The sequence below is a fragment of the Neofelis nebulosa genome, chromosome 4 (assembly GCF_028018385.1).
Source record: "Neofelis nebulosa isolate mNeoNeb1 chromosome 4, mNeoNeb1.pri, whole genome shotgun sequence".
NCBI lineage: Eukaryota > Metazoa > Chordata > Mammalia > Carnivora > Felidae > Neofelis > Neofelis nebulosa.
In genome coordinates this window covers 93,492,000-93,514,018 of record NC_080785.1, presented here as the reverse complement: position 1 = coordinate 93,514,018, position 22,019 = coordinate 93,492,000, and the positions used below count along the sequence as shown (strand labels likewise).

At 46.1% G+C, this 22,019-nt stretch overlaps 1 protein-coding gene and 1 long non-coding RNA gene across 22 annotated transcripts in view; both read left to right on the top strand.

Annotated features, from left to right (window-relative positions):
- Nucleotides 1-1,365: 1,365 nt before the first annotated feature.
- On the top strand, nt 1,366-5,637 carry LOC131508428 (uncharacterized). The gene is made up of 2 exons (XR_009260008.1): nt 1,366-1,492; nt 5,007-5,637. It is a non-coding gene; the product is annotated as an uncharacterized LOC131508428 (long non-coding RNA).
- A 6,456-nt stretch (nt 5,638-12,093) lies between these two features.
- Nucleotides 12,094-22,019, top strand: part of NRCAM (neuronal cell adhesion molecule) — a 286,918-nt gene continuing 276,992 nt past the window's right edge. For all 21 annotated transcript variants that reach the window (XR_009260570.1, XM_058725394.1, XM_058725414.1 and 18 more), the window contains exon 1: nt 12,094-12,207. The gene's annotated coding sequence lies outside the window, so the exon portion shown is untranslated. The remainder of the gene's footprint in view (nt 12,208-22,019) is intronic.

The window sequence follows — 22,019 nt, the reverse complement described above, 5'->3', positions numbered from 1 at the left end:
AAATAAAATAAGACAGAGTAACAAGCATGAGAACTGTAGACCCTACATGTCTTATATATGCCTAAAAAGATGCTTTAAGATATTTAGCAAATTACATTTCCAGCAGGTTGCAATAGTTACTAACTGTGCAAATGAAACCAGGTAGCTGTGAAGAAATCCATCGTGGGCATTCCTGTTGTTAGCATGTCAGATCCCGACTGTGGAGTGTACTCCCTTCGCACAGAGACTCCTCCTTCAAGAAATGTAGAAGAGAGAGTTTAGTCCACCTTCCCTGGCAGGAATGTGGCTGGCAGGAAAGGAAGAGTTTCCAGAGATTGATTTTTGTTGTCCTAGGTCTGGGGATTTAACCTTCCTTTGTAGCTGAGGAAAGATGTTTTTTGTTTGTTTCTTTTTAATGTTTATTTATTTATTTTTGAGAGAGAGAGAGAGAGAGAGCGCATGAGCCAGGGGGAGGGGGGCAGAGAGAGAGAGGGAGAGAGAATCCCAAGCAGACTCTGAGCTGTTGGCACAGAGCCCAATGCGGGGCTCGAACTCACGAACCATGAAATCATGACCTGAGCCGAAATCAGGAGTCAGAAACTTAAGTGATTGAGCCACCCAGGTGCCCTGTAGCTGAAAAAAACATGTTAACGTGTTTTTAAATTTACTGTTATTTCACAGAGTGTCTTCATTGTTCTTTATGCTGCATACCCCCCTCCCCTTGACATACACACACCATGGTTCCAGAGTCCTATGAGTTCTCTGCGCTGATGATTCAATTTGTTCACTGAGCGAATATTTGTTAAACATCTAATATGCACCAGACATATTCAAGAAATTATAATAAAACAGGCAGAGTGATGAAAACACCAAAGTACCAGACCTTGTGCGTCTATACTTTTTTTTAATGTTTATTTTTTTGGGGTGGGTGGGGGAGAGAGAGAGCAGGGGAGGGGCAGAGAAAGAGGGAGGCACAGAATCTGAAGCAGGCTCCAGGCTCTGAGCTGTCAGCACAGAGCCCGACACGGGGCTCAAACTTACAGACTGCGAGGTCATGACCTGAGCTCAAGTCGGATGCTCAAGCCACTGAGCCACCCAGGCACCCCAGACCTTGTGCATCTAAAAGAGAGTTTCTTGGCCTTTAAAGCAGTTGCTATGGGAAGCTTTGCAGTTTTATCAGTGATTTTCCCAGTGGGACCTCTCTTTTGGAACTGTTCTCCTGGGCCAGTATATGTTTATGTATATAATTTCAGTTTTTTATATATATAATCCATAAATTCTGCTATGTATCTAAAACATGTAATTTCTATTATAGAAAATATGCAATTTATGATATATACATTTATGTTTACTTTTCTAGAAATAATTTCTTTATTAATACTGTGGTGGAAATCACTGAGTCTTTGGAACAAAACAAACTTCAAATTCATGATCTTTCGGGAAGTTATTAACACCTCCAAGGCTCGGTTTCTTCACCTGCAAGACAGGATTAACAATGGAAAATCATATGGCTGTGAGGATTTACTTAATTAACCCAAAATTGTATCAGGGACTTTGAACACCTGGCTTACTTGACAGAAAAGTCTCTCTGGACGTTTAAAAAAATTAAGCCTCAATCGTACTGCTTTTGAATCAGAAATACCTTCTGTATCACATAGAACTTTTGTGTGCTTACACAGAAGCATGGAGCGATGACCAAAGTATACAGCGTTTGGGGGTTTTATTTCTGCCTTTAGGTTTTTCAATTTCAAAATACCATGTATTTCCAAAGACAATCGCTAAAGGGCCAAATGTCCAGGAGTTTGTTAAGCAAGCACGTGGTCTTTGCCAATGTATGCCTCCCGTATTGTGGGGTCCGATGACTGTAGTATCTTCTCTGTCTGGACCATCTTTTGAACATCACCAGAATGCAGAGGACCCTGTAACCTCAGGGCACACTCATGGGACACACTTTCCCTGGGCTTCGAGTGAAAATACTAGCTGCCTTAGCTCCAAGTTTCAGTGCCAAGGCCAAGCAGTGCCCAGGAGCCCACCAGGTACCACAGTCTGGTCTATGGCATGATGTAGAGAAGGGACGGGGGGAGGGGGGGGAAATGAGAAAAGAGACTTTTCGTTGACTTACATTTTTTAAAAATTTTATTTCCAGCGGAGCTAACATATGGTGTTACGTTAGTTTCAGTTGTACAACATAGTGATTCAACACTTTCATCTATTACTTGGTGCTCATCAAGATAATTTTATTTAGTTTAATTAATTATAAGTTTAATTAATCCCCCTCACCAATTGGACCCATCACCCCACCCAACTCCCCTCTGGTAACTACGTGTTTGTTCTCTATAGTTAAGAGTCTGTTTTTTGGTTTCTCATTCTCTTTTTCTTCGCTTTGTTCGTTTTGTTTGCTTCTTTTTAAAAATGTTTTTATTTATTTATTTTGAGAGAGAGAGAGAGAGAGCAGGGGAGGGGCAGAGAGAGAGGGAGAGAGAGAGCACCAAGGAGGCTCCACGCCATCGGTGCAGAGCCCGATGGGGGGCTTGATCCCACGAAGTGTGAGATCATGACTTGAGCCGAAATCAAGAGTAGGATGCCTAACCAACTGTGCCACTGGGGACCCCTTTTTTTGTTTCTCGAATACTACATATGAATGAAATCATATGGCATTTGTCTCTCTCTGTCTGACCTATTTCAGTTAGCATTACACCCTCTAAATCCATCCATATTGTTGCAAATGGCAAGATTCCATTCTTTTTTGTGGCTGAATAATATTCCACTGTGTTTATACACACGTGCACACGTGCACACACACACACATCATCATCCTCCTCCTCCTCCTCCTCCTCCTCATCTTCTTTATTCATCTATCAATGGACACTTAGCCTCTTTCCACAGTTCAGCTATTGTAAATAATGCTACAATCAGTACAGGTGTGCTTGTATCCCTTTGAATTAGTGTTTTCATATTCTTTGGGTAAATACGGAGTGATGCGATTCCTTGATTATAGGTCGTTCTATTTTTAACTTTTTGAGGAAGCTCCATACTCTTTTCCAGAGTGGCTGCACCAGTTTGCATTCCCACCAGCAGTGCACTGGGTTTCCTTTCTCTCCACATCCTTGCTAACACTTGTTGTTTCTTGTGTTTTTGGTTTTAGCCATTCAGACAGGTGTGAGGTGATACCTCATTGCAGTTTTGATTTTCATTTCCCTGATGGTAAGTGGTGATGATGAACATCTTTTCATTTGTCTGTTGGCCATCTGTATGTCTTCTCTGGAGAAATGTCTGTTCATATCTTTTGCCCATTTTTTAAATTGGATTATTTAGGTGTTCAGTGTGGAGTTGTGTAAGTTCTTTACATATTTTGAACACTAACCCTTTATCAGAGATGTCATTTGCAAATATCTTCTCCCATTTTGTAGGTTGCCTTATAATTTCATTGATTGTTTCCTTCACTGTGCAGAAGCTTTTTATTTTGATGTAATCCCAATAGTTTATTTTTGCTTTGTTTCCCTCGCCTCAGGAGACATATGTAGAAAGATGTTGCTATGACCAATGTCAGAGAAATTACTGCCTGTGCTCTCTTCTCAGATTTTTATGGTTTCAGGTCTCACATCAAGATCCTTAATCCATTTTGAGGATAAATCCATTTATTTTTGTGTATGGTGTAAGAAAGTGGTTCCATTTCTTTCTTCTTTTTTTTTTTTAACGTTTATTTATTTTTGAAAGACAGAGAATGACTGGGGAAGGGACAGAGAGAGAGAGAGAGAGAGAGAGAGAGAGACAGAATCTGAAGCAGGCTCCAGGCTCCGAGTTGTCAAGACAGATCTTGACACGAGGCTCAAACCCACGAACCATGAGATCATGACCTGAGCCAAAGTCAGAGGCTTAACCGACTGAACCACCCAGGCACTCCTCCATTTCTTTTTTCTACATGTTGCTTGTCCAGTTTTTCCAACACCATTTGTTGAAGAGACTGTCTTTTTCCCATTGTGTATTCTTTCCTGCTTTGTTGAAGATTAATGGACCATATAGCTGTGGGTTTATTTCTGGGTTTTCTATTCTGTTCCATTGATCTATGTGTCTGTTTTTGGGCCAGTACCATACTGTTTTGATGACTACAGCTTTGTAATACAACTTGAAGTCTGGAATTGTGGTATCTGCAGTTTCATTTTTCTTTTTCGAGATTGCTTTGGCTATTTGAGGTCTTTTGTGGTTCCATACCAATTTTAGGATCATTTGTATGGAATGTCTTTTCATTTCCTTGTGTCGTGTTCAATTTCTTTCATCAGTGTTTTCTAGTTTTCAGAGCACAGATCTTTCGCCTCTTTGGTCAAATGTATTCCTAGATATTTTGTTATTTTTGTTGCAATTTGATGGGATTTTTTTTTTAATTTCTCTTATGCTGCTTCATTGTTAGTGTATAGAAATGCAATGGCTTTCTGTATATTCATTTTGTGTCCTGTGGCCTTACTGAATTCATTTATCAGTTCTAATAGCTTTTTGGTGGAATCTTTAGGGTTTTATATATATATATATATATATATATATATATATATATGTACATATACATATATATACACATATGCATATGTATATATATATTCATATATATACGTGTATACACACACACACACACACACACACACACACACACATATATATAGTATCATGTCATCTGCTGATAGTGACAGTTTTACTCCATCCTTACCAATTCCGATGAAGAGTCCGAGATTTTAAATAAAAATATTTTTTTGGAAAGATATGTCTGGTCAAACTTTCCATGCACAATTTAAAAATCTCCCATAATTCTGTCACCTTAATAGAACTTTTTATTTGCATATAATCTTTCTCTTTTATGCCTTTTAGAGTTGCAATAATAGCACACGTATCATTTTCTGCTCCACTCTTCCATATTGCATGTAAATATTTTCCTCATTTCTCAGTCTTCTCCTTATTTTAACCTATAGCATGATATTTTCATGTTGCGTTATACCATAAGTCGTTAAATTATTAATATAAACATCCTCTAATTTTAGCAAGTGGAATCAAGCAGGAAGTGATGTGATTTGATTTTTGCTACCCCTTCCATTATCAAAGAAATTCTTGGTAAATGAAAACAGCTCAAATAAAACAACAAATGGTAACAACGAGAAGAAACCAACAATGCTGAACAATGAACGAACTGAATAATCAAAACACTGAAGGACAAAAACACGTTTATCTCTAAATGTAGGTTTTGAATGAAAATCCAGTAAGTTTTTCAAACTAGGGGAGAACGGTAGGAAAGCACTTTCTGTACCAATATCAAATTAGTCAATTCAAGACAATTTTATTACAGTAATAACCCTACTTCTCTTCTCCCCTCCCCTACCAAAAAAAAAAAAAATTAAGATGAGATCCATTTATGTACGAACTATTACAAACCAAAATCACTTAAATCCAGACGTAACCTTGTTATTCTAACAGTATGTTTTAATACATCAGTATATTGATCATAGTAAGAAACGGATTCTTGTAGGATCTTCCATAATAAATGGGGGAGAGGGGAAGCTTGGGGAAAGAATACAATTGGAGGTCCACACCACATGTGTAAATATTTAAAAGTTTTAAGATATGTTCTGCCTTCCTATTTTGACAAAGATACCTTCATAAAGATCTTGACGTCCACGTTTGAACTTTAGAGTTCTCGTAGCTGTGTGTCAGAATATGGTGATGAAAACAGCCCCACACCCCAGCCCATGGCCCATCCCTGGTGTAGTCATAAAGCTTCGAGGGCCTCGAGCCGACTTGGGTGAACACCCCAATCCATGTGTCCATATCCTGTCCACACTGCTGCATCAGCCACTTACTGGACTTCCAGGGTTTTTTGTTGGTTTGTTTCTTTGTTTTTGTTCCTGTTTTCCAGGTTTCCTAAGATATATTTGGCACATAACATTGTGTCTGCTTCAGGTGTACAAGGAGATGATTTTCTTTTTTTTTTTTTTTTAATTTTTTTTAACGTTTATTTATTTTTGAGACAGGGAGAGACAGAGCATGAACAGGGGAGGGTCAGAGAGAGGGAGACACAGAATATGAAGCAGGCTCCAGGCTCTGAGCTGTCAGCACAGAGCCCGACGCAGGGCTAGAACTCACGGACCGCGAGATCGTGACCTGAGCCGAAGTCAGCCGCCTAACCAACTGAGCCACCCAGGCGCCCAGGAGATGATTTTCTAGACGTATCTGTGGTGACACGATTACCACCTGGTTGTCACACCATCACATGATGGTCCACCCGTCCATCACTTCACTTAGTTACTTTTTTCCACTGAGATATAATTGACACCTATTAGTTTCAGGTGGATGGCACAATGACTCAACATTTGTATATCTTGTGAAATGGTCACCACAATACGTCTGCTTATCATCCACCGCCATGTGCAGTTACAGCTTTGTTTCGTTTCGTTTCTTCTTGTGATGAGAACTTTTAAGATCTCTATGCGTCAGGCCTGCAGTTTTGCCCACCCCCAGAAAGTCCTCTGTTAGGAGCATGAGGAGCAGAGGCTTTGCAAGTCCTGATGAGATTCAGGGATCTTCTGTACCCAGATGTGGTCCAGGAGGAGGAAGGGGTGACAGGGGCTCTGGACCAGAGCAGGGCCTTCGAAAGCACAAGGCCCAGGGCACGGTGGTACTGAACTTGCTTGTCTCCTGTCGCTATCTGGCATTTTAAAATATTGGAAGGCTTTAAAGTAAAATTTAAATCGAGGCTTAAAAGAAAAATATAAAAGGAAATACAATAGGCCCATCAACCTAACACCATTTTTTCTTCTTAAATAAATTCAACGAAACACCAAATGAGAAAGCGTTTGGATCAACCCTTCATTTAGACCCCAGAGTATCATTTCTGAAGCCATTTCCTTTTGTTTCTCCGTGGTGAATTCATCTTTATTGTACCTGTCATCTGTTCCCTCTTAAGCCAGCAATGAAGGGCACATATCAAGAGTGTTTCTCAGCATCTCTATTTTCCAGAGCAACAGTTCGCTGTCGCTAATGACCCCAACTACAGTGGCTGATTGCACGCTGACCTTGGCTAGTCTGAAATCCAATCCGCAGAACCTCTGTACGTTCCTATGGATAGAAACTGTAGGAACAGATGGAGAAGTTGGCTATAAGGAACATACTTATTACCACTGAAAATGTTCTCCTCTTTCCAAGCCGGTTTCCCAACCACGGGGGTGGGTTGAGCCAAGCAGAAGGTCCTAGTGACTCACAAGCTTCCAGAGAAGAAATCCACAGATGGCAACCACTAAGGTCACATTTTCCTCCAATTGCTTCAGCAGTACGCTCTTTAGATAGGTGCAGGGATACTGTGTTGCTAAGCACCAGGCAATGACTGGGTTGCACATTTCTGGTTTCTGTTGTGGTGCCACACGGCACCAGGCAGGGACAGTGAATTCTGTGGTCGTGCGGCAGATGGCATGAGAGCTATTGGTGTTTTGCATCTGTGGAGACTTTCTACTGCTTACTGGTTAGGTGATGCATGAAACTACACAGCCTGTTATTATTTATATTTCATCCATAACTGCACATCTTATTATTATCCATGGTGGGTAATAAGCACCCACTGTGAGGCTGCAAGGGGTGTGGTCCAGCTGAGGCTGTGGCTAACATCCAAGAGGAGAGAGTAGCCTGGGAGGGTGGGGGGCACCGTGCATGTCTAAGCCCGGGCTTGGCTATAGGCGCGAAGTGTGGCTCTGGGGTGTGGCACTGCCGGGGTTGACCTTTGGACAAGGCACACTTGTCTAACGTGTTTTCCACACTTGCTTCTTTACCCAGACTGTGTCTGCATCTTATCCCAACCACCAGCTGACCCAGTTTCCCCTCTCCCATCCAGAAAACAGATATGATACGCATGGTCAGATGTGAATTCAGAGTTCTGAAATGCACTTAAACAATTGTATCAGTGACGAAATTATAGCTATAACTAGAAACACCTATTGTCTCCCAGTTCCTGTGGGTTGAGAAACCAGGGGCAGATGACTTGGGTCCTCTGACCCAACATCTCTCCCAAGACCTGGGCTGGAGTCACCCTGCAGCTCCCTAGGGGCGACCTGCCTCCAAGCACGCTCAGATGGCTAAGGCAAGACTCCGCTCTTTACAAACTATTGGCCAGAAGCCTCCCTCAGGTCCCTGCCGTGTGGAGGGCTCACGACACGGCAGCTGGCTTCCCTTCCAGCAAGCAAGGGAAAAAGCAAAATGGCAAGAGAGAAGGAGCCTCAGTCTTTTTGTGACATCCCACTACTTTTGCCATATTACGTTCATTAGAAGTGAGTCTCGGTGCGCCTGGGTGGCGCAGTCGGTTAAGCATCCAACTCTCGATTTCTGCTCAGGTCACGATCTCATGGTTTGTGAGCTCGAGCTCTGCTCCAGGCTCGGCATTGACAGCGTGGGCCTGCTTGGCATCCTCTGTCTCCCTCTCACGCATGCGTGCACACTCACTCTTTCTCTCTCAAAATAAATTAATAAACATTAAAAAAAAAAAAGAGAGAGAAGTGAGTCTCTAGTTCAGTTTATGCTCAAGGGGAGGGGACTACACAGGACATATAGACGAGGAAGAGAGGATCACTGGGTGCCATCTAAGAAGCTGCCCACAATAATGACTCTGCTGTTTGACCATATTGGATTAGAATACCCCGATTCACGTTGCACAGCCACAGGCTATTAAGACAGAGATGATACCCATGCAAGGCACTCGTGTAGGAAACAACGTTATTATATTGCTGCCAGTGTTCCACTCTTTCCTACCTAGAATTCTACCAGCTTTCCTGCGAGTTTGGCCACCGGACTCAAAGAAATGCTCTTGGTCACCACCAGAATCACAGAATGACAGACTTAAAAAAAAAAAAAGAGTATCTGTCCTCACCTAGCCTGGCTCCTTCATTTCTCAGTGTGGAGCCAGACTGAGAGGAAGTAACTCACTCCCAGATAAACGGCTGGGTCCTGGCATAGCCGGGTCCATGTTAGGTTTCAGTGAACGTGGCCTTGGCTTTAGAGCAGGGCCATTGCCCTGCCTCCTGAGGGAAGCCGGACGCATGGATGGACAATTAGGACGGAAATGAAATGAGAGACGGTAGCAGGGGAAGAGGAAAGTAGAGTGAGGGTTCTGAGGAGAGAAGCAGGACTATGGAGGAGGAAACGGGAGGAAACCGGAAAGGCTGATCACATATTCACTGCTGGTACCACTGGGGGGCTCCATGGCTTTCTGATGTTGCTGCTCGGAGGCAGAGAAATTCTGAAGCACCCACCAAAACAAACTTTGAGTGCACTGTCAATGAAAGGGGGGCAGAGAGCTGTGGTTAAGAGCGTGGACAGAATGCCCCGGCCGGAATCCCAGTGGTCTGTGACCTCCGCAGGTTACTTAACCTCCCATTTCCCCCAGAGCTGTTTTCCTCTTCTGTCTTTGCTCCTTTCCTGAATAGTATGCACTCACTTAGCAAACACCTGATCAAACAATTGCTTTTCCAACTAGAATCTGCTGAGTACTTGCTGAGTCTCAGACTCTACTGTGCTATATAGGTTGACCCTTAAAATAACTCTGTGTATGAAGTATTGCTATTCTACCTGTCGAGATAAGGAAAAGTCAAGAAGCTGCCACTTGCCTGAGACTCCCTTCCAGAACCTCAGTACCTCTGCATTGCAGGCCGCCTGGACGGCGTCGGGACCGACCTGGACCTCACCGGGACCGCTTAGTGTCTACCTCGACCTGATGTTGCCCACAGGGCTGAGGCCTGAAGGAAAGGAACGGTCCCATGCAGAAGTTGGAATTGTTGTTTCAGGATGGTCCTTATGAGGTTGTCACACTAGAGGATACAGACAGTCCTGCTTAAGTGCCCACTGGGACAAACTGCTACACAAAACGAGGGCAAGAACTGGAGACGGCAGAGTGCCATCTTCCCACCTCATCCTTGCCCTGGAAAGGAGAACGTTGACAGTGGCTGGGGTGAAGGGGCACCCCTGGGGTAGGTGGGCACAAGGCAGAGGATACGTGGGAAACCCCAGGACTCTCAGCAATGACTGGGGTGAGGAGGGGGTCGATGGGTCTTGAAGTCCTTCACATGGGTGGGAATGAGGAGGCAGTGAGATTGGAGTATTGTGATTATCTGTGGGTCCATTTGTGTTGGGTAGGAAATAAGGTCACACAATAATAAATGACAAATTGTCCTCCAAGAAGGGATATTTTGTATAGTCAGACATGCAATCGTAACGATGCGACAGGTATTATTACGGCTAAACACACAGGGACTCAGGAAAGACTTCACGGAGGAAGTAACAACTGAGCAAGTCTGAGAGATGAATAAGTTTACCAGATGGGAAAAAAAAATGGAGGAATATTCTAGGTAAGAGGAGTCTCCCGTGCAAAGGCTTAGAATGAAAGCAATTCTTCTCACTGGAGGATGGAGACAGAAGTTAGAGCAGATCGTGAAGGAGCCTGCCAGGAGTTCTGGAATTTATTTTATAGGCCAGAGAACCAGGCCAAACTTTGAAATAAGGGTATCATGAAAGCACATTCTTCTTCTTCTTCTTCTTCTTCTTCTTCTTCTTCTTCTTCTTCTTCTTCTTCTTCTTCTTCTTCTTCTTCTTCTTCTTCTTCTTCTTCTTCTTCTCCTTCTCCTTCTTCTTCTTCTTCTTCTTTTTCTTTTTGGAAGGTCATTCCGAAGGAAATTTGGACAATTCATTGAGAGGTGAGAGGTAGTGGGTAAAGATCAGCGCCAGAAGAGGGATGAGACTAAGCAAAGACCCGTAGTCAGCGATGAGAACACGGGTTCAGGAACTGTGGTTTCAGGAACAGGAGGTTCTGGGTGCCTGGAGCATATCAGGCGGTGGGAGGAGGAGAGGGTGGTATTAGCAGAAGGAAAGGAAGGCTGCTCCCCTGCGTGTGTGGGTGGGTTGAAGTGGCAAGTTCAAATAGAGTAGATCAGAGGAGTAGTCAGGGCCTGGAACATCGCCCTTGCGCCTTTTTTATTCCCGAATCCCTGCCCTAGTCCTGGGGCCCAGGAGAGGAGCCTGGGGGTGGAGAGAAGAGAGGAGGGGCTTCACAAATGGTTTCCTGAGTGACACTAGAGAAGGAAAAAAACTCCGTTCTCCAGCTAAGCCTTAGTGAGGGTTCGAGACCGCAGTAAATGGTCAACCGGTCAAGCCGTGTGATGCCTGGCGGTTGGGAGGGAAGTTCTCAGAGGTCAGGCTGCAGACCTATGACTGATGACCTTGAGTGCCAGGCTAAGAAATCCTGGACCCCATCTAGGGTATAGTGGAGAAGGGCCTCCCGAACATACTACACATTTAGAAAACCCTCTTTTTTTCTTCTTTCTTTCTTTCTTTCTTTTTTTTTTTTTCCTTGTAAATGGTTCTCCATAAAGCTTCCAAATCTGAAACTAAGCAAATGTGTACTAATCCTATTGCCTGGAACCAGAAGACCCAATTCCTACCGCGAATAGACAGTCAGCACCTACCTTACACTGAATGTTCGCTCCCCTTTCTGGGGGCTGTTTGGAAAGAACGGTTGCAAAAAAATAAATAAATAGAAGTAAACAAATAAAAATACATCCCCCCCCCCAATTCACCAATCTCACCCATCCAACTGGTGAGTTTCGAAGAAATTCAATGCTTCACAAGGAGAAAATGAAAAGGCCATAGACCTCAGACAGAAACCCACACCCATGAGAGCGGCATTTAAAGACCGTCCGTTTTCTGGAACGTCTCCTGTAGCCAAATCTCTGCTGCCCCTCCGTGCCCCCCCGACCCCGACCCCGACAACCACAGCCACACACGCTTGGTAGGGTGAGGGCGCGGCATCCCAGGTGAGGGGGCCACCCGGTCCCCGAGGCGCCGGCGGCCGGAGCCCATTCGTCGCCGCCGCAGCCGCAGGGGAGGGAGGGGCCGGGCCAGCCGGGGAAGGGCGGGGGACGCCGGGGAGGCGAGCGCGGCGGGGGTAGGACGCTAAAGCGAGCGACCGGGAGGCAGAGCGCGGCGCGGGGCGGGCACGCAGGGGCGGGAGCGGCGGGGGCGCGCGCCGACGCGGGGCCAGCCCTGCTTCGCCCGGGTCGCGGGCGGACGCGCGCCGCAGTCGGAGCCTCAGACGCGCGGCGCAGGGGACACCGCGGGGCCGCCGGAGGCCACAGCTCCGTCGGGAACGGACAACGTCCGCGCTCCGGGGAGCCGGGCGGCCGCGCCGGGGCTGAGCGGTGGGCGCGGCGGAAGAACGTGAGTAGCTCCGTGCGCGTCCGGCGGTGACACTCGGTCCTGCTCCGGGGCGACGGCTGGAGCGGAGGAGGGCACCCGGGGGCTGCTGTGTTGTCACTCGGACGCCGGCCCGGGGTTCAGCAGAGCGCCCTCCCGGCTGGCAGCGCCGCGCCGCTCTCTCTGCGGCGGGGCGAACCTGGTGGCCAACTCCCTTCCAACCCTCAGGCCTCGGACGCGCCCGCGGGCGCCGAGCGGGGTGGAGGGGGACGGGCGCCCGGGCGGGGACTCGCCGAAATGCGGCAGCCCTGGGTGGCTTGGGCGGGCCCTTCACCTCCTCCAGTCTGTGGACAACTTCTTCATCCGCGCCCCGCGCTTTCCGGGAAGCCCTGCCTGGGGTCCCTGGGTGGCCAGTTGGGCCTGGGGAGGCTGCTGGGGCCCGGCACGGCGGCTTCCCCGCCATGCACGCGGGGGGCGTAGGGTGTCACGCCACGGTGCCGGCGGGACGTGGAGCGCAGGTGCCGGGCCGGCGCGCACCGGCGGGTGCGCGTCCGGGTCCCCGCGGACACATCTGGGCGTGGGCTTTGTTCGGATGTGCTCACACCTGCGCCGATCGCCGGGCTCCAGGCCGAGCCGACCTCCACTCTCGCCGCCCCAGGGGAGAACTCGGGGAATCTGGGGGAAAGGGAGAGACCGCAAAGGCAGCAGGGTGGGGGCTTTCCGGGGTTTGTTGGCCCTACAGGTGCGAGTCCTCCGGGTCCCGGCGCTCCGCCCAGCCTCCGGGGGCTGGGACTGTTGGGGCTGGCCCACCGGGGTTTGGGGCTGGCCCAGAAGAGCCCCTTCCCTGCCCGGGCTCCCGGTAGTGGGCTCTGGCAGCCGTTTGGCCCGGGATGCTGTGTTGAGCCGGGAGTGACTGCCGGCTCCGGAGCATCCATCTCGCCGCCAGCGCCATCTGCGCCGTGCGCCGCCCCCGGCCCCCTCCTGGCCGCGCGAGTGGGCGCCGCCGAGTGCTGGTCCCCGGCTGCTCGCCGGCTCGGCGGTTCCCGGCCCGCAACTCCCCGCGCCCAGAGGGGACCGGGGGTGCCCCGGTCGAGTGAGCCGGGGACTCGTCATCACTTCTGGAACGGTGTACCCTGGGCAGCAGGCGCCTCCAGAGGGGTCCTCGGGCCCCGCGGGGCCGGTGAGCCGGCCTCTGGCCTTCCCTCCGGATCCCCTCCCCTGTCGTCCGCTCCGGGCCCTCGGCCGCATCCTCGGTCCCCCGCACGCTCGGGGGGCCGCCCTTGCGCAGCTGCCGACGCCTAGGGAGGGCGCCGAGCGGGGGCGTCTCCTTCCACCCAGCCTCTCTCTTGCCCTCCGCGGAGCTGTTTGTCCTAACAGGGAAATGTTCTTTTCCTTCTCGGTCCCGCATGGTTAAGGCGCAGAGATGCAGGTCTGAGAGGCTGGGCCCTTCCTCGCCCGAGGCTCTTGCAGAGAAGTGATGGAGGCGAGTGTAATGGGGCAGGAGGCTTGCGTTCTGCACCAGGAGCTGCCCCTGGGGCTGTCAGCAACGCGGCAGCTACTGAAGGCAGACCTTTGGGAGGCTGGGCTGCTTTGGTTTGGGACTGCTTGAGGCTAACCATGCCCTGTTATTAAAATATTGTAATAATAGCTCAAGAGTAAAGGAGACTTTCCGGAAGTCCTGAAATGGGTTTAGACCACTGGATACTTTCCTCTTTAATGGTAATGAGAGTCCACGTTGTTTTGAGAGCTTCAGATGTACCAGGCGCTGTGCATGGTACACGTATCATCTTCTTTAATTTCCACAACATATGACTACCCTTTTCTTAAAATTAGGAGACGGAGACTTGAGAGGTCAGTTAACTTTCCCAAGGCCACATAGCTAGGAAGCAGGGGAGGGGAGTGGGGGGCAGAAGCAAGGGTGAGTTTTGCCCCTACACTTTACCATCCCAGACTGTGAAAATGGGGACTTTTTGGAGGCTTACCGCATTAGTTTAGGGGAAGCCTAAAACCACCAAGTGATCAGGGACATTATAAGGCCATTCAGTTCGGACTCCCACAGACCTCACAGTAGCAGGCGCTACTGTAAATCAGCAGATTGTATTGTGGAATAGCCTTTTATTACCTCGTATTGCCCTGGAATTCCTTTACATGTTCTTTTATTCCTGTTAGCTTTTAAGTGCCCTGCTGTTTGCCTAGCCAGTTACAGTCACCAGACTGTTCTTAGTGACGAGATGCCTCTATGATTACAGAGAGGCTGAGAGGTTCCTGGAACATTGCAATTTTTCAGAAAACTTTTTTCTTTTTTTAATTTTAAGAAAAGGCAAACATTTCCATTTGGCAAATGTTTCTAGTAGGCTCCCCAGTCCCGAATCTCCTTTGTACACTCCTTTGACTGCAGATTTACTCCTCAAATTGGATGTTGAATTTGAATAAGACCCTACTATGACATCTTAGGAAAGTATCTGATATCCTGAGTATTTGACTGTGTGGTGCATTTACAAAGATGCTGCATATTAACTTGTAGAAACAAGAATTTGACCTAAAGTGAGATCAGCTGTTCCTGGAATAGCCTTCAGCATGTTTGTAATTGTGAACTCATTGTGCATTCTTTAAAATTTTTTTAATGTTTTTATTTATTTTTGAAGGAGAGAGAGAGAGAGAGGCAGAGCATGAGTGGGGGAGGAGCAGAGAGAGAGGGAGACACAGAATCGGAAGCATGCTCCAGGCTCTGAGCTGTCAGCACAGAGCCCGATGTGGGGCTTGAACCCACAAACTGTGAGATCATGACCTGAGCCAAAGCCAGATGCTCAACCGACTGAGCCACCCAGGCATCCCTCATTGTGCATTCTTAATCCTACTGACTCATGGTCTTCTTTCAGCCTGCTTTGTACTTTATTGCAGGAAAGTTGCAAAACATTTCACATCATCCAGGAATTTGAGAGCTGTAAGAGAACACTGTATCCAAATGTTTTGGTTTCTGAATGAGTACAATGGGGTGCTGAGAGGTCACCCAGCCACCTAATGCCGGGTAGTGATGAGGTGTTTGGACTGAAGGCCAGTCTCCCCACATGATATCATTTCGTTATTGCAGCAGTGACGGTAAATGAAAAGCAAACTCATCTTTGGAAACAGTACTTCCTGTGAGGCTGATGTGACCACGACCAGGATAGCTGGGGGTGTAAGTGCTTCCGAAGCAGGAGAGGGTACTGTACCTGGGCTACAGAAAACTTCCTAAAGGATCCTTTCGAATAACGTTTTCATGTAGGTGTAGTTTTCCTTGTACAACTGGCTGGATAGAAACAGAAATGGCAGATAATGTATTTGCATGTACGAAGGAGCTATTTAATGGAACCCCACAGGATGCTTTTCTGATGAAGAAATACTTTAAGTCATTCATTCGTTCATTCATTCATTCATAAATATTTACTGAATGGATAGTCTAGTGTCCTAGACACTGCAGTTCCTGCCTTCAGAGATATTAATTAAGTTTCATTTTTATTTATTTTGAGAGAGAGAGAGAGGGAGGGAGGGAGAGAAAGGGCACATGCATGGGCAAGGGGCTGAGAGAGGAGAGAGAGAGAATCCCAAGCAGACTCCATGCTGCTGTATATTCTGAAGTGGGACTCGATCCCACAAACTGAGATGAAATCAAGAGTTAGTGCTCAACTGACTGAGCCACCCAGGTGCCCCCAGGGAGATTAGTTCCAATGATAAAATGAGAAGTATGGCTGCATACTTCTGTACACAGACTCTTTTTTTCATATATCATAAATGTACAGCCTGATGAACTTGCTCAAACTGGACACATGGGTGTAACGAGTGCCAAATCAAGGAATAGAACATTATGAACATCTGAGAAAGTCCTCTTGTGGCTCCTAGCAGTCATCGCTCGCTCCCTGAAGGGTAAGCACTGAGACTTATCTGAAGGGTAAGCTGTTTCCCTGAGATTCTCACCAGGAAATCAGAAGGTCTTTGTTCTAGTCAGCTGGGGCTGCCATAACCAAATACCATAGACTGAGTGGTGTAAGGAACAGAACTTTGCTTTCTTCAAGTTCTGGAGTTGGGAATTCTGGGATCAGGGCACCAACATGGGCAGGCTCTAGTGAGGGCTGTTTCCCTGGCTTACAGATGACCATCTTCCTGCTGTGTGCTCACACATGCTTTCCTCGGTGGATGTGCACCGAGATCTCTCTCTCCCTCTTCTTATAAGGCCACTGATGCTATTGGATTAGGACCACATCCTTATTACCTCAGTGAACCTTAATTACCTCCCCAGAGCCTTATCTCCAAATACGGTCACATTGGGGGTTAGGTCTTTCACATATGAATTTTGGGGCTCACAGTCCAATCCATAGCAGTCCTGATTTGCTTGCCTCCATCAGCAGCCTGGGGAGTCTCATCCCCACTTCCAAAGACCAGTTTCCAGCTGACAAGTATGGTAGCTGAAAACAAGGTTAACTAGAATATAGAGTTTCTGTAGTCTTCTCTAGGAAGTTTTATGTGTTTGCATCCAAACGCTGCTTTAGGTCAGCCCTGAACTGCTGAGGTGATTGGCGAAAAGGAAGTAATTTGAAAATGATTAAAAAATTATTAAATGCTTTTTAGGTGTATTTTCCTTCCCCCGCTGAAGGAGCCCTGAACCTTTCTGCCAGGTGAAGACAGAGGACACCTAGGGATGCTAGGGGCAAGAACAGAGTGGCTAACTTTATCCTTTGTCCGCCGAGGCAAATGAAAAGCCCCTTTAGTTTTGAAGAGTCTCTCTTACCATCAGGACTGAAGTTTCTAAGAATAGGAAAATGTGCCAAAACAAATTGACGAACGGTTCATTTTTCCGCTTAAAATGTGAAGGAGGAGGCTACGTGAAGAAGCTACAGGAACAGCTCTACCTCCAATATCAGGTTGTCTTCAAATTGGGGAGCGGGGCGCCTGGGTGGCTCAGTCGGTTAAGGGTCCGACTTCAGCTCAGCTCATGACCTCGCAGTCTGTAAGTTTGAGCCCCGTGTCGGGCTCTGGGGTGACAGCTCAGAGCCTGGAGCTGCTTCAGATTCTGTGTCTCCCCCTCTCTGCCCCTCCCCCGCTTGTGCTTTGTCTCTCTCACTCTCAAAAATAAATACACATTAAAAAAAAAAGATTTAAATGGGGGAGCAAACATCATATATTTATTGAAAATGTGATGGTTTCGCCAAGCCACTCTTTTATTGTGAAAACGGCTCTAACCATTTTTAACTATGTAATTTAGTGGCATTAAGTACTTCAGGATGTTTCACAACCATCACCACTGTCCATCTCCAGAACTTTTCTCACCTTCCCCAGCTATAACTCAATCCCCATGAAGCAATAACTACCCATTCCTCCTCCTCCCAGGCTCTGGCAAGGATCATTCTATTTTCTTGTCTGTGAATTTGTCCTCAGTACCTCGTACGAGTCTGTGTCCCTTTTGTGACTGGCTTATTTCACTTAGCATGATGTTTTCAGGGATCCTCCATGTGTCAGAATTTCCTTCCATTTGAAAGCTGAATAATATTCCGTTGTATGTAATACCACGTGAAAAAAATTTCATTTGTCTGTCAATCATTTTTTTAAAAATTCATTCGTCTGTTGGGCTGTTTCCAGTTTGGGGCTATCGTGAAGAGTGCTGCTATGAACATGGGTGCACAAATACCTTTTTGAGTCATTGCTTTCAGTTCTTTTGGATATATGCCCAGAAGTGGGATTTCTGGATCGTAAGGTCAAGGCATTGTTTTAATTTTTTTGAGGAACCACCGTACTGTTTTCCACCGCAGATTTACCATTTACATTCCCACCAAGAGAGCACAGGGTTCCAGTTTCTCCACGTATTCACCAACCCTTATTTTCTGTTTCTTTACAAATTTTTTAAATATTTATTTATTTATTTTTTTCAACGTTTTTTTTTTTTTTTTTTTTTTTTTATTTTTGGGACAGAGAGAGACAGAGCATGAACGGGGGAGGGGCAGAGAGAGAGGGAGGCACAGAAGCGGAAACAGGCTCCAGGCTCTGAGCCATCAGCCCAGAGCCTGACGCGGGGCTCGAACTCACGGACCACGAGATCGTGACCTGGCTGAAGTCGGACGCTTAACCGACTGCGCCACCCAGGCGCCCCAAATATTTATTTATTTTTGAGAGAGAGACAGAGACACACAGAGCATGAGCAGGAAGGGGCAGAGAGAGGGAGACACAGAATCTGAAGCAGGCTCTAGGCTCTGAGCTGTCAGCACAGATCCCAACGTGGGGCTCGAACTTACGGACCACGAGATCATGACCTGCGCTGAAGTCCGACACTTAACCAACTGAGCCACCCAGGCGCCCCGATTTTCTGTTTTCTTGACAATAGCCATCCTAATGGGTGGAAAGAACTATAGCTGTTACTCTTTAAAGTTATAAATTAATATACGAATTAATTTACTAATATACTATTAATATACTAATTAATATACTAATGTACTATGTGTCATGAACAAGGGTTTCACGACATTTTCTAACTTATTGTTTTAATTTTTTTTTATTAAGGAGATGCATGGTTTTTTAAAATTTTTTTTTGAAAGAGAGGGAGAGATAGGGTGCAGGTAGGGGCTCGAACCCACGAACTGTGAGATCATGACCTGAGCCGAAGTTGGGTGCCTAACCGACTGAGCCACCCAGGCGCCCCAGGAGATGTATGGTTTTTAACGAGTAACGATTGACCCCGTACTTTGCATAGAGCATGAAATAGATGCTACGGAACATGTGTGTCATCGCCCAGGCTAAGCCAGCACTGGTGAAGAACATTCATGTTATTTTTTTTTAATGTTGAATTAGAGCATACATGTCTGTAGCACAGCTGGGTGAAGTGGCCTTGCTCTGAGGCTAGATGAAATACTAGTATGATTTTATTTTACAGAGAAAAATAACATTCGCATTTTAACCCAGATCAGGAGCAAATTTGCCTCATATCTGCAAACAGATAGGAATATCCTATTTAGGGATGTGCTGGACTTGTGAACAACTTTGAATCTTCAAAGATGACAGTATAAACCCCTCACTACCCAATTATCATTGCTTAGCTGAGCTAATAAAAAAGATGTGGTGTCAACTTAATTGACCTATTTTACTGGCCTACAAGATTGGAATTTCAAATTAGAAAAAGGTAGTTTTGAAAAGTCTGATGGAGGGCTTCCCGCAAGTAACTGAAAAGCTAGTGAATCTAAGAAATGCTGGTGGTAAAGGGAACAAATTTACAAAGGCTAGTGCTCGTCCGCTGCACATACTGTCCAAATGGCTTATTCAGTTCAGAAACAGGAGTGATGAATGCAGCTTGTCTTGTGAGCTCTCTGATCTGCTTCCACAATGCCGTGCCTTAAAAGCACTGTTGAACTCACACGAGAGTGGAAAAGGTAGTTATTATCAGACAAAAGGATCCTTTCTAAAATTCTTTTTTTAATTGACCTGTAATCAACATACAACATTTTATTAGTTTCATGTGTACAACATAGCGATTTGATGTTCGGAGACATCTGAAATCCTTATTAAGTGGTGATAGGGCTGGAAAGAATCATTTGAACATTATCTATCTATCTACCTATCTGTTCATGTGTATATTTAAATTTTATGATGTGTGTTGTATATTGGTTCGAAACCCACTGTAACCACAAACACATATTCCCAAGGCAATCTGAGGGAATCCTGTAGGAGGTCTTCTACTGTGTAATATGCAATGAATTCGATTTATCTTTCTCAAGTGGGCTGAGAGCATTCAAAAAATTCAGTATATGTATTCAGTAGGTAGTGATCTTTTCTCCAAATTGCAACTTTAAAGCAATTTCATGCCACTTTTAGATGACCTTGACATTTGAACGGCATGATTTACAAGCATACATTTTTGCCAAACACAACAAGCTCATGTTGAACGCCATTAGCAGATTCTCTCCAAGGGGAGGGGAAAGGAAAAAAAAGGACTAATCTCCCATTAATTATGCTGTAAGGTAGAAGCGGACTGTCGAAAAAGAGTTTCATCCTAGAGTTTTCTTGGGCCCTGAGGAAGGATGGCTTGCAAGCAAAAGCTGCTGCCTTCCAAAGCCTGTGCGGCCTTTTAGTCCCTCACCTCAATAGAGAGCTGAAGGGACAAAAGTGAACAAAAGAGGCCTGTTTTGCCTGCCCCACTTGCTGGGCTGTTGTCTTGGCCCTTTTCAGCGAAGGAAGAGGAGGGGGAGCCGGGTCAAAGTTGAAGAACAGTGAAAAGGAATTCAAGCTTCATGTCGAAATTTGAATTATAGCTTCAGTTTGAGTGCCGAGTAGATGAGTGTGAATTGAAATTTTTGAATCTGTGCAAGCTTAAGTGACAGATGGTGTTGGAACAAGGTCTGTAGGGGCTGGATGGCATATCCACAAAAGTGGCATGCCCGAGCGAGGCGCTCGGTAAACATCTAGTTAACCGACGAAAGTTTGAAAACTGTAGGAAGTGTAGTTCGGTGCCGTTCGCTGCATTAAGACATTGGCCTGTGTGAATCCGGGGAGGCCCCTGCGTCTGGCGTGCACTCGGATGCACTTGTCCCCCCTAATTGCATTGCAAATAGTCCTCTTTCCCCTGGAGTATCTACTGGAATAAATACAGAAATGCCCAGTCAGCTCCCCATGTAAAATCTCATTACAGGGTTTTGGTATTGACCACAGATTGTTTTGATACATGACAAGGTAGATAAGTCTGCCCTACATATTGGCGAAGCCGTGTTTCTTCCCACGTGAGTATATCTGGGAAGCGTGATTTCACCTTTCTGCTTCCGGTGGGGGTCCATCACGGTTCCACTTGCTACTGAAGTTTTTAATATGGCACATGGTACCCCATTCAGTTTGCTAGGCCAGCATCTGATTTAAAGCATTTCTGAAAGAGAAGTTGGCTGTGGGTATAGCCAGAATAATAAAACAGCTCCTGGCGAGGTCGAGCTTACTGAAATGTAAGCGAAATCAAAAATAATTTGGGATACTTTGAAATGCTTCCTGACGTTCCATGAAACCATAATTGGAAAAATTTTGCTTTGGTATCTTTGACCATTCAGATGACTTGATGACATAGTTTTTTGTCCCGATGTTGGTAGCATGATGGGCAAAAGCCACTTTTTATATCATTCAATACTTTCAAATATTTCTGTTTTTAGAGAAAGAACATTGACATGGCAACAACATAAAAAATTAGTAGATATTCAGAGATAATTAAAACTGTAATATAAACAAAAGCAAGTTCACTTCAGAATTGACTGTCTTAATTTATAGCATGTGTTGTAGTTTACATAAATTGTGATACATCATATGTCTCACAAATTGTAATAGCTGGAATACTTTATTTTTTAAATGTTTATTTATTTTGAGAGAGAGAGAGAAAGAGAGAGTGAGCAGGGGAGGGGCAAAGAGAGAGGGAGCCAAGCAGGCTCCACAGCCATCAGTGCAGAGCCCAATGCAGGGCTCGAACTTAAGAACCATGAGACCATGACCTGACCCCAAACCAAGAGCTCGACGCTTAACCGACTGAGCCACCCAGGCACCCCGGTATAGGGTTTTTAAAACTCCATGGCTATTTGTTTCTAGTAACAGTTACCCTGACGCCAATTTAGAGTGGAAGGTAAAATATATCAAGGGTTGATTGCTGTCCTAGGACCATAAAGGGACCCATTAAGCAGCAGGGAGTCGGTGAGTTCATGGTCGGTTTCGTTTGCTGGGACTGGGGCTGGAGGAGCAGAGATCAGCAAGGGTGAGAGGGATTCAGAGGGCGGGAAGGCTCAGGTGGGTAATGAGACATCCTGGAGAAGTGTCCTACAGCACAAGGTCCAAGAGAGATTATAAATAAT